The sequence below is a fragment of the Ascaphus truei genome, unplaced genomic scaffold (assembly GCF_040206685.1).
Source record: "Ascaphus truei isolate aAscTru1 unplaced genomic scaffold, aAscTru1.hap1 HAP1_SCAFFOLD_1740, whole genome shotgun sequence".
NCBI classification, from domain to species: Eukaryota; Metazoa; Chordata; class Amphibia; order Anura; family Ascaphidae; genus Ascaphus; species Ascaphus truei.
In genome coordinates, this window is record NW_027454636.1 from 56,254 (window position 1) to 65,719 (window position 9,466).

Consider the following 9,466-nt stretch of genomic DNA (forward strand, 5'->3'; position numbering starts at 1 on the left):
TGAGTGTGTGTGTGGGGGGGGGGGTTGAGTGTGTGTGTGTGTGGGGGGGGTTGAGTGTGTGTGTGTGTGTGTGTGTGTGTGTGTGTGTGTGTGTGTGTGTGTGGTTGAGTGTATGTGTGTGTGTGTGGGGGGGGGTTGAGTGTGTGTGAGGGGGGATTGAGTATGTGTGTGTGGTGGGGTTGAGTGTGTGTGTGGAGGGGTTGAGTGTGTGTGTGGAGGGGTTGAGTGTGTGTGGGGGGGGTTGAGTGTTTGTGTGGGGTGGGGGGTTGAGTGTGTGTGTGGGGGGGGGTTGAGTGTGTGTGTGTGGGGGGGGGTTGAGTGTGTGTGTGGGAGGGGTGGTTGAGTGTGTGTGTGGGGGGGGGGGGTTGAGTGTGTGTGTGGGGGGGGGGGGGTGATTGAGTGTGTGTGTGGGGGGGGGGGGTGATTGAGTGTGTGTAGGGGGGGTGAGTGTGTGTGTGGGGGGGGGTTTGAGTGTGTGTGTGGGGGGGGGTTGAGTGTGTGTGAGTGTGTGTGGGGTTGAGTGTGTGTGTGTGAGGTTGAGTGTGTGTGTGTGTGGTTGTGTGTGGGGGGGGGTTGAGTGTGTGTGTGGGGGGGGTGGGGTTGAGTGTGTGTGTGGGGGGGGGGGGGTTGAGTGTGTGTTTGGGGTTGTGTGTATGTGGTTAAGTGTGTGTGTGGGGTTGAGTGTGTGTGTGGGGTTGAGTGTGTGTGTGGAGGTGTGTGTGTGTGTGGGGTTGAGTGTGTGTGTGGGGGGGGGGGGGTTGAGTGTGTGTGAGGGGGGATTGAGTGTGTGTGTGTGGTGGGGTTGAGTGTGTGTGTGGAGGGGTTGAGTGTGTGTGTGGAGGGGTTGAGTGTGTGTGGGGGGGTTGAGTGTTTGTGTGAGGTGGGGGGTTGAGTGTGTGTGGGGGGGGGGGGGGTTGAGTGTGTGTGGGGGGGGGGGTTGAGTGTGTGGGGGTGGGGGGTTGAGTGTGTGTGTGTGGGGGGGTGTTGAGTGTGTGTGGGATTGTGTGTGTGTGGTGATTGAATATCTGTGTTGTCTGTGATTGTGTGGGTGTTGTGATTGAATGCGGCAGTGCACAAACTGGGGGGGGGGGGGAGGGGCGCCCAGGGCACAAGATTATTTAGGCGAGGCGCGTGCGGCAAAACATGGGTGCACAGGTGAAAAAGATGTGCGCGGGCGGCCAAGAAGATGTGCGCGGGCGGCTGAACAGAATAGTGCAGGTGGCGGATACGTGATTCGGAGGTACGGGGGAGGAGCACGTGTGAGTGCTGTGATGTAAAACGCCCCTCCCTCCGGTGTCTGCCCTGCAATAGCGCTGTGTTCCTGCTCTCCTCCGCTGGCAACCTGCTTCGCTGCGATCCTCTGCAAGTGAAAGGGTAGGCTGCCACTATATCAATCATACTATGAATGTACAGAAATAATGGGGGGGGAAAAAAAAGTGAAAACACTTCCCCGCTCGTGCTTGCAAAATTATGCAGAACACCCTGTGCTCATGCTTGGAGAGTTGGTGATGTCACCACTCTCAGCAGCAGCGTGGACGCAGCCTAATTTTGCAAGAGCGAGCTGTTAAAGTATGTAAGTACTTAGACTGCGCTTATAGTGCCGGCGACGCCGCCCGAAAACAAATGCATTGTCGCCGCCGCGTGCGCTTATAGTAAGCGCGACGGGGCGACGCAATTTTTTGAAGCCGGCAATATTTGATTTTTCAGGGGCTGTCGTCTCGTGACAGCTTCTGAACCAATCAATGGCCTGGTCACCCGCGCCGCCATAAAGCGAAATACAACTTTCGCTAGTGACGACGGGTGACATCACCCGTGTACTGCGTGTACTGACTGATCTGTGTGGTTGATTTCAAGTGCTGGTTGTTTAAGTGTGTGCAGTTAGAACCAGAAGCAGTTTGAACAAGGAAGTGGTTAAACAAGGTATAGTTATTGAAGTACAGTTTACTGTTAGTACTTCTAAACTTCATAGTTGCTAGAATGAGCAGGATTGAAAATGCCACTCAATGCACATCTTGCCACATGTATGTGCACTTGGAGCAGCTGTTCCAAGGAGCATACCGCTGTGAGAGGTGTGAGCGGGTGGTCTCTTTAGAATCAGAGATTGCTGATCTGAAGAGGCAACTTGCAATATTGAGGGACATTGGCAATCTTGAAAGGGAATTAGAGCTCACTGAGCAGGCCCTTGCTTCGACTAGTAATGCAGATAGTGGCGCTGTTAGTGAGGAGAAGGTAGGTAGCTTGGTTTCTGTTAGTGAGGAGCAGGTAGGTAGCTGGGTGACAGTTAGAAGGGGAAGCAGGGGCAATAGGGAGAGGCAGGTAATTTCTGAGCTGACATCCCAATAGATTTGCCGTGTTGAGTGAAGATATTGGGAATGTTGGGGCAGAAATGGCAAGGCTGGAGGAGACTAATTCCTCTAGCAGCCAGGGGAATAGTTCCTCCAGCCCAGTGGTGACTCAGGATGCTCAGATACAAAGAAAGAGTGGTGGTAGGGGACTCCATTATTAGGAAGGTAGATAGGGCAATCTGTTGCCAGGACCGCATGAACCAAACAGTTTGTTGTCTCCCGGGTGCTCGGGTTCGGCACATTGCGGATCGGGTAGACAGATTGTTGGGGGGGGCTGGGATTTACCCGGCGGTCTTGGTACACGTTGGCACCAATGACAAAGTTAGAGAAAGATGGAGGGTCCTAAAAAATGATTACAGGGATCTAGGCCAAAAGCTTAAGGCAAGGACCTCCAAGGTAGTATTTTCTGAAATACTACCAGTGCCATGCGCTACCGCAGGGAGACAGTCAGAGATCAGGGAGGTTAATGCATGGCTAAGAAAGTGGTGCAGGAAGGAGGGGTTTGGGTTTTTAGAGCACTGGGACTCCTTTTCTGAGGGGTGCCATCTATATTCTAGGGACGGATTGCACCTCAATGAAGAGGGATCTTCTGTGCTAGGGGGGAGAATGCTAAAAAGGTTGGAGGAGATTTTAAACTAGGATGGAGGGGGGGAGGGGAATGAAACAGATAATGAACTAAATGGAATAGATGAGGATTCAAGGAGGTATGGAGGTAGAATGGGGGCAAGTGCAAGTTTGACAAGCTGTGAGACACCCAAAGTAAATACAGATAATACTAGAAAACTTCTAAAGACTAAACCAAGTGGGAGCAGAAAGGAAGGAGCAGATAAGATAATAGTACAGGCTGAAAAAAAACTGAAATGCATGCTTGCTAATGCAAGAAGCCTGACAGATAAAATGGGGGAGCTTGAATTAATAGCTGCAAGGGAGCAGTATGATATCATAGGCATTACTGAAACATGATGGGATGAAACTCATGACTGGACAGTTAATTTAGAGGGTTATTCTCTTTTTCGGAAGGATCAAACAAATAGAAGGGGAGGTGGAGTATGTTTATATGTTGAACCGGATCTAAAACCTATTATAAGGGATGATGTCTATGAAGGGAATGATGAAAATGTAGAGACTTTGTGGATAGAAATTAGCAGTAGAGGTAAAAGTATAAAGAAAATGTTTGTGGCAATATGATATAAACCACCAAATATCTTTGAGATTGAGGAAGCTAAAATACTTTTGCAAATGGAGAAGGCATCAAAACTGGGTCATGTTTGCATAATGCGGGATTTTAATTATCCTGACATAGACTGGGGCAATGAGATTAGCGTTACAACAAAAGGGAACAGGTTTTTGGGGGTGCTTAAAGACAATTATATGACCCAAATTATTGAGGAACCAAACAGGAGAGGGGCAATACTGGATTTGGTCATATCAAACAATGTAGAAGTAATAACAAATATTCAAGTCCTGGCACATTTGGGTAACAGTGATCATAACATTGTCTCATTTGAAATAAATTATCAAAAAACAGATTACTTGGGTTCAACAAAGACTTTAAACTTTAGAAAGGCAGATTTTAATAAACTGAGGTCTATTCTAGTAGTAATACAATGGGATGATGTTTTTGCAGGGAAAAATGTAGAAGATAAATGGGCAGTGTTTAAAACATTGTTAGAAAAGCACACTTATCAGTGTATACCCTTGGGTAATAAGTATAAAAGAAATAAGTCAAAACCAATGTGGCTAAATAAACAGGTAGGGGAGGAAATGGACAAGAAGAGGAAGGCGTTTAGATTCTTTAAGTCAGAAGGGACAGAGACATTGTATCAGAATTATAAGGAATGTAACAAAAATTGCAAAAGGGCAATCAAATTAGCAAAAATGGATAATGAAAAAAGGATTGCAATAGAAAGTAAGGTCAACCCTAAAAAGTTCTTCAAGTACCTTAATAACAAAAAAATGAGAAAAGAAAATATAGGACCCTTTCAATGTGAGATGGGCAGGCAGATTATTGGAGATAAGGAAAAAGCTGAGGTATTAAACAAATTCTTTGCCTCTGTGTATACCAAGTTCAATAGTAGTGCCGCAGGATGAAGCTACAACCTCCATATTAATGAACAATTGGTTAGCTGAGAAAGAAGTTCATAAGCGACTTGAAAAAATGAAAGTAAATAAGGCACCTGGCCCCGATGGCATACATCCAAGAGTTCTCAAGGAGTTAAGCTCAGTAATAGCAAAACCATTATATTTAATATTCAAGGACTCCATTTCCACAGGCTCAGTACCACAAGATTGGCGTAAAGCAGATGTGGTGCCTATATTTAAAAAGGGAGCTAGATCACAACCGGGAAATTACAGACCTGTAAGCCTGACTTCAATAGTAGGGAAACTACTTGAAGGTTTAATACGGGATAATATTCAGGAATACCTAATGGAAAACAAAATTATCAGTGATAGTCAGCATGGATTTATGAAGGATAGATCTTGCCAAACTAACCTTATTTGTTTCTTTGAGGAGGTAAGTAGGAATTTAGACCAGGGTAATGCAGTTGATGTGGTCTACTTAGATTTTGCAAAGGCTTTTGATACGGTTTCACACAAGAGGTTGGTGTACAAAATAAAGAAAGATGGACTCAGTAATAATATATGCACCTGGATTGAAAACTGGTTAAAGGACAGACAACAGAGGGTTGTCATAAATGGAACTTTTTCAGGTTGGGCTAAAGTCGTGAGTGGAGTACCTCAGGGATCGGTACTGGGACCCCTGCTTTTTAACTTGTTTATTAATGACCTTGAGGTTGGGATCGAGAGCAAAGTCTCCATCTTTGCTGATTATACTAAATTGTGTAAGGTAATAGAATCAGAGCAGGATGTCATTTCTCTTCAGAAGGACTTGGAGAGACTGGAAACGTGGGCAGGTAAATGGCAGATGAGGTTTAATACAGATAAATGTAAGGTTATGCATTTGGGATACAAGAATAAAAAGGCGACTTACAAATTAAATAGAGATATATTGGGGGAATCCTTGATGGAGAAAGATTTAGCAGTGCTTGTAGACAGCAGGCTTAGCAATAGTGCCCAATGTCATGCAGTAGCTGCAAAGGCAAACAAGATCTTATCCTGCATCAAACGGGCAATGGATGGAAGGGAAGTAAATATAATTATGCCCCTTTACAAAGCATTAGTAAGACCACACCTTGAATATGGAGTACAATTTTGGGCACCAATCCTAAGAAAAGACATTATGGCACTAGAGAGAGTGCAGAGAAGAGCCACAAAATTAATAAAGGGGGATGGACATTCTAACTTATGAGGAGAGGCTAGTTAAATTAGATTTATTTTACATTAGAAAAGAGGCGTCTAAGAGGGGATATGAATAACTATATACAAATATATTCGGGGACAATACAAGGAGCTTTCAAAAGAACTATTCATCCCACGGGCAGTACAAAGGACTCGGGGCCATCCCTTAAGGTTGGAGGAAAGGAAAATTTCACCAGCAACAAAGGAAAGGGTTCTTTACAGTAAGGGCTGTTAAAATGTGGAACTCATTACCCATGGAGACTGTGATGGCACAATAGATTTGTTCAAAAAAAGGTTGGACATCTTTTTAGATGGGACAGGTATACAGGGATATACCAAATAAGTATACATGGGAAGGATGTTGATCCAGGGATTAATCCGATTGCCAATTCTTGGAGTAAGGAAGGAATTAATTTTTCCCCTTAATGGGGTTTTTTGTTTGCCTTCCTCTGGATCAATAAGTAAGTATAGATATAGAATAAAGTATCTGTTGTCTGAATTTAGCATAGGTTGAACTTGATGGACCTATGTCTTTTTTCAACCTCATCTACTATGTAACTATGTAACTATGTAACTTTCGCTAGCAGCGACGGGTGACATCACGCTTCTCTGTCGCGGGCACTATATGCGCGGCCTTAGACATATTTGTATTTACATTGTATACTGTTTAAGAAAGGTTTTTTTTTTCATGTGATTTTGATTACATCAGGCAGGGGGGGCCCGAGAAATGTCATGGATGAAAAGGGAGGCTCGGCATAAAAAGTTTGCTCACCCCTGCAGTATCTCACCATCCAACCTCATCATCATCATCATCTCTCCCCCTCCTCATCATCTCTCCACCCTCCTCCTTAGGGTTACCAGATTTTCAAATGTAAAAATAAACAGGAAACATGCGCTCCCTTTTTTTGCTTTCCTCCTTTTCCCCCATAGTGACACTCTTCCTCCCCAATCCTCTATCCTCCCTCTAAGCCCAATCCTCTCTTCCCCCCATCAACTCTCCTCCCTCAACCCTCCGTCTCCCCCCATCCTCTCCTGCCCCATCTCTCCAAACACTACACCATATACACGCATACCAAACATGCAACATTAGGCTGAGTCCATAGAGACTTCAGCCGTGCGGAGGCTGAGGGAAAGCAAGTGCTTTCCCTGGCCTAAGTTTGCGCTCCGTCCGGGGGCGTGTCGGGGGGGGGGGAGCGGACCAGTGACGTCACGGAGCCCTCATTGGGCGAACCGCTCACATGACCGGCCCTGCGCTCTCGTGAGCGCTTAAACTAAAAAATTATTGTCGGCTACGCTTCCGCAAGCGTGCGCGAGCCCCTGCTAAAGCCACTTTCATTGCGGCTGCAGGGGCTCACTGCCTTAGACGCTGACCATGCCCGGGCCTTAGTGTAAGAGACACATACACACATATTCAACATATTTAAAAAACACTAACTATACAACATATATATGCACTTAATGCATGAAACACACACATATGCATTACAAATATATATATATACACACACACTTACCAACACAGACACAAAGAACAGGGAGAGGTAGATAGGAGCAGCTATGGAGAGCTCTGCAGCGCCACCTGCTGCCCGGAAGTGGTTAGCAGCCAGAAAGCCCTGTTCTCCGCCTTCCTCTTGAGTGAGTACTCGAAAAGGGTTGTGGCGGAGGAGGGCTTTCGATACAAAAGGGGTAGAGAGAAGACATCCTTGCGCATAACGCAAGAGTCGGGCAGGTGTATTGTGAGAATTTAGGGCTGAGATGGGAGGAGGAGCAGAGGAGTGTATAGACTTAAAAGAGATGACGAGAATTTTGTAAGTAATACGGGATTCAATAGGAAGTCAGGAGAGGGATTTCAGCAGGAGATGCGAACATGCACAATCCCTGCAAGCTCTAACCCCAACACATCATATCATATATATATTTGTGTCAAAGGGAGTGCTATTGGGTGTGACCAGATGTATACAACAAAAGGCAAAACTACAGTGCTACATTCAATATGACAAAAAATTGTGTGTGGCAAGCATGCAAGTGAAACTTCTTAATGGTTTAACACTCTCAAAAGTGTTTAATTCCATTTAAATATTTATTGTTTAAATGGTATTTTTTTTTATTTCAGTGTGTGTATGTATGTATCCATATATATGTATGTGTGTGTATATATATATATATATATATATATATATATATATATATATATATATATATATATATATATATATATATATATATATATAAAAAAAACTGTATTAAAGATAACGCAGGACACCAAAACCAACGTTTCGGTCCTCAACAGGGACTAGCACGACCCTGTGGAAGGTCCCTTTTGAGGACCGAAATGTGCCACCGGACCAGTTCTGGCTACTCTGGTAACTATACATGTGTGTGTGTGTGTGATCTAGAAAAAAAAACCAGATGTGAATGACTAGTTTCCTGCACCCCTTAACCCGCTTCACAATATTTAAAGCAGCAATCCCGCCTGGAATCTTACCTGATCCGCAGTCCCTCAATGTCCAGGTACCCTCATTCCCGCAATGTTATACATTGGGGGGAGGTGTTCCTTACCTGTCTTCTGGGCTAGGGGGGGTTCCGATGTCTCCCGTGTGAAGCTTGAGTCAGATCTGGAAGAAAGCAGTGTAGGTAATTTCGGTGTAGTATAGGGCAGTTACGATATACAGGGTAAATAAGATATCCAGATCGAGAGTGTGAGACAGAGAAAGTGTGGGTGAGAGACAGAGAGTGAGAGAGAGACAGAGAGGGGAGAGAGACAGAGACAGAGAGGGGAGAGACAGAGACAGAGAGGGGAGAGAGACAGAGACAGAGAGGGGGTGAGAGACAGAGAGGGGGTGAGAGACAGAGAGGGGGTGGAGAGACAGAGAGGGGGTGGAGAGACAGAGAGGGGGTGAGAGACAGAGAGGGGGTGAGAGACAGAGAGACAGAGAGACGGAGAGACAGAGAGACGGTGAGAGACAGAGAGGGGGTGGAGAGACAGAGAGGGGGGAGAGACAGAAAGGGGGGAGAGACAGAAAGGGGGGAGAGACAGAGAGGGGGGGAGAGACAGAGAGGGGGGGAGAGACAGAGAGAGGGGGGAGAGGCAGAGAGGGGGGAAGACAGAGAGGGGAGAGACGCAGAGAGGAGAGAGATGGGAGGGTAACTGACTGACAGGGGGGGTAACTGACTGAAGGGGGGGAGGCAACTGACTGACCTGGGGGGATAACTGACTGACCTGGGGGGATAACTGACTGACCTGGGGGGGTAACTGACTGACCTGGGGGGGTAACTGACTGACTGGGTGGGGGGGATGGGGTTAACTGACGGGGGGGGAGGGGAAACTGACTGACTGACTGGGGGGGTAACTGACTGACTGGGGGTGTAACTGACTGACTGGGGGGGTAACTGACTGACTGGGGGGTAACTGACTGACTGGGGGGGTAACTGACTGACTGGGGGGTAACTGACTGACTGGGGGGTAACTGACTGACTGGGGGGGGGTAACTGACTGACTGGGGGGGGGGTAACTGACTGACTGGGGGGGGGTAACTGACTGACTGGGGGGGGTAACTGACTGACTGGGGGGGGGGGTAACTGACTGACTGGGGGGGGGTAACTGACTGGGGGGGGGGGGTAACTGAGTGACTGGGGGGGGGTAACTGAGTGACTGGGGGGGGTAACTGACTGACTGGGGGGTAACTGACTGACTGGGGGGGGGGGGTAACTGACTGACTGGGGGGGTAACTGACTGACTGGGGGGGTGGTAACTGACTGACTGGGGGGGTAACTGACTGACTGGGGGGGGGGGGGTAACTGACTGACTGGGGGGGGGGTAA

The 9,466-nt window shown here is 47.0% G+C and overlaps 1 protein-coding gene across 2 annotated transcripts in view; it reads right to left on the reverse strand.

The window, feature by feature from the left end:
• Positions 1–8,277, reverse strand: part of LOC142476818 (uncharacterized) — a 59,231-nt gene extending 50,954 nt beyond the window's left edge. The window contains exon 1 of one of the 2 annotated variants that reach the window (XM_075581957.1): positions 8,205–8,277. The gene's annotated coding sequence lies outside the window, so the exon portion shown is untranslated. Of the gene's footprint in view, positions 1–8,130 lie in introns of both variants that reach the window. The other variant, XM_075581958.1, reaches the window with a different exon arrangement.
• Positions 8,278–9,466: the final 1,189 nt, after the last annotated feature.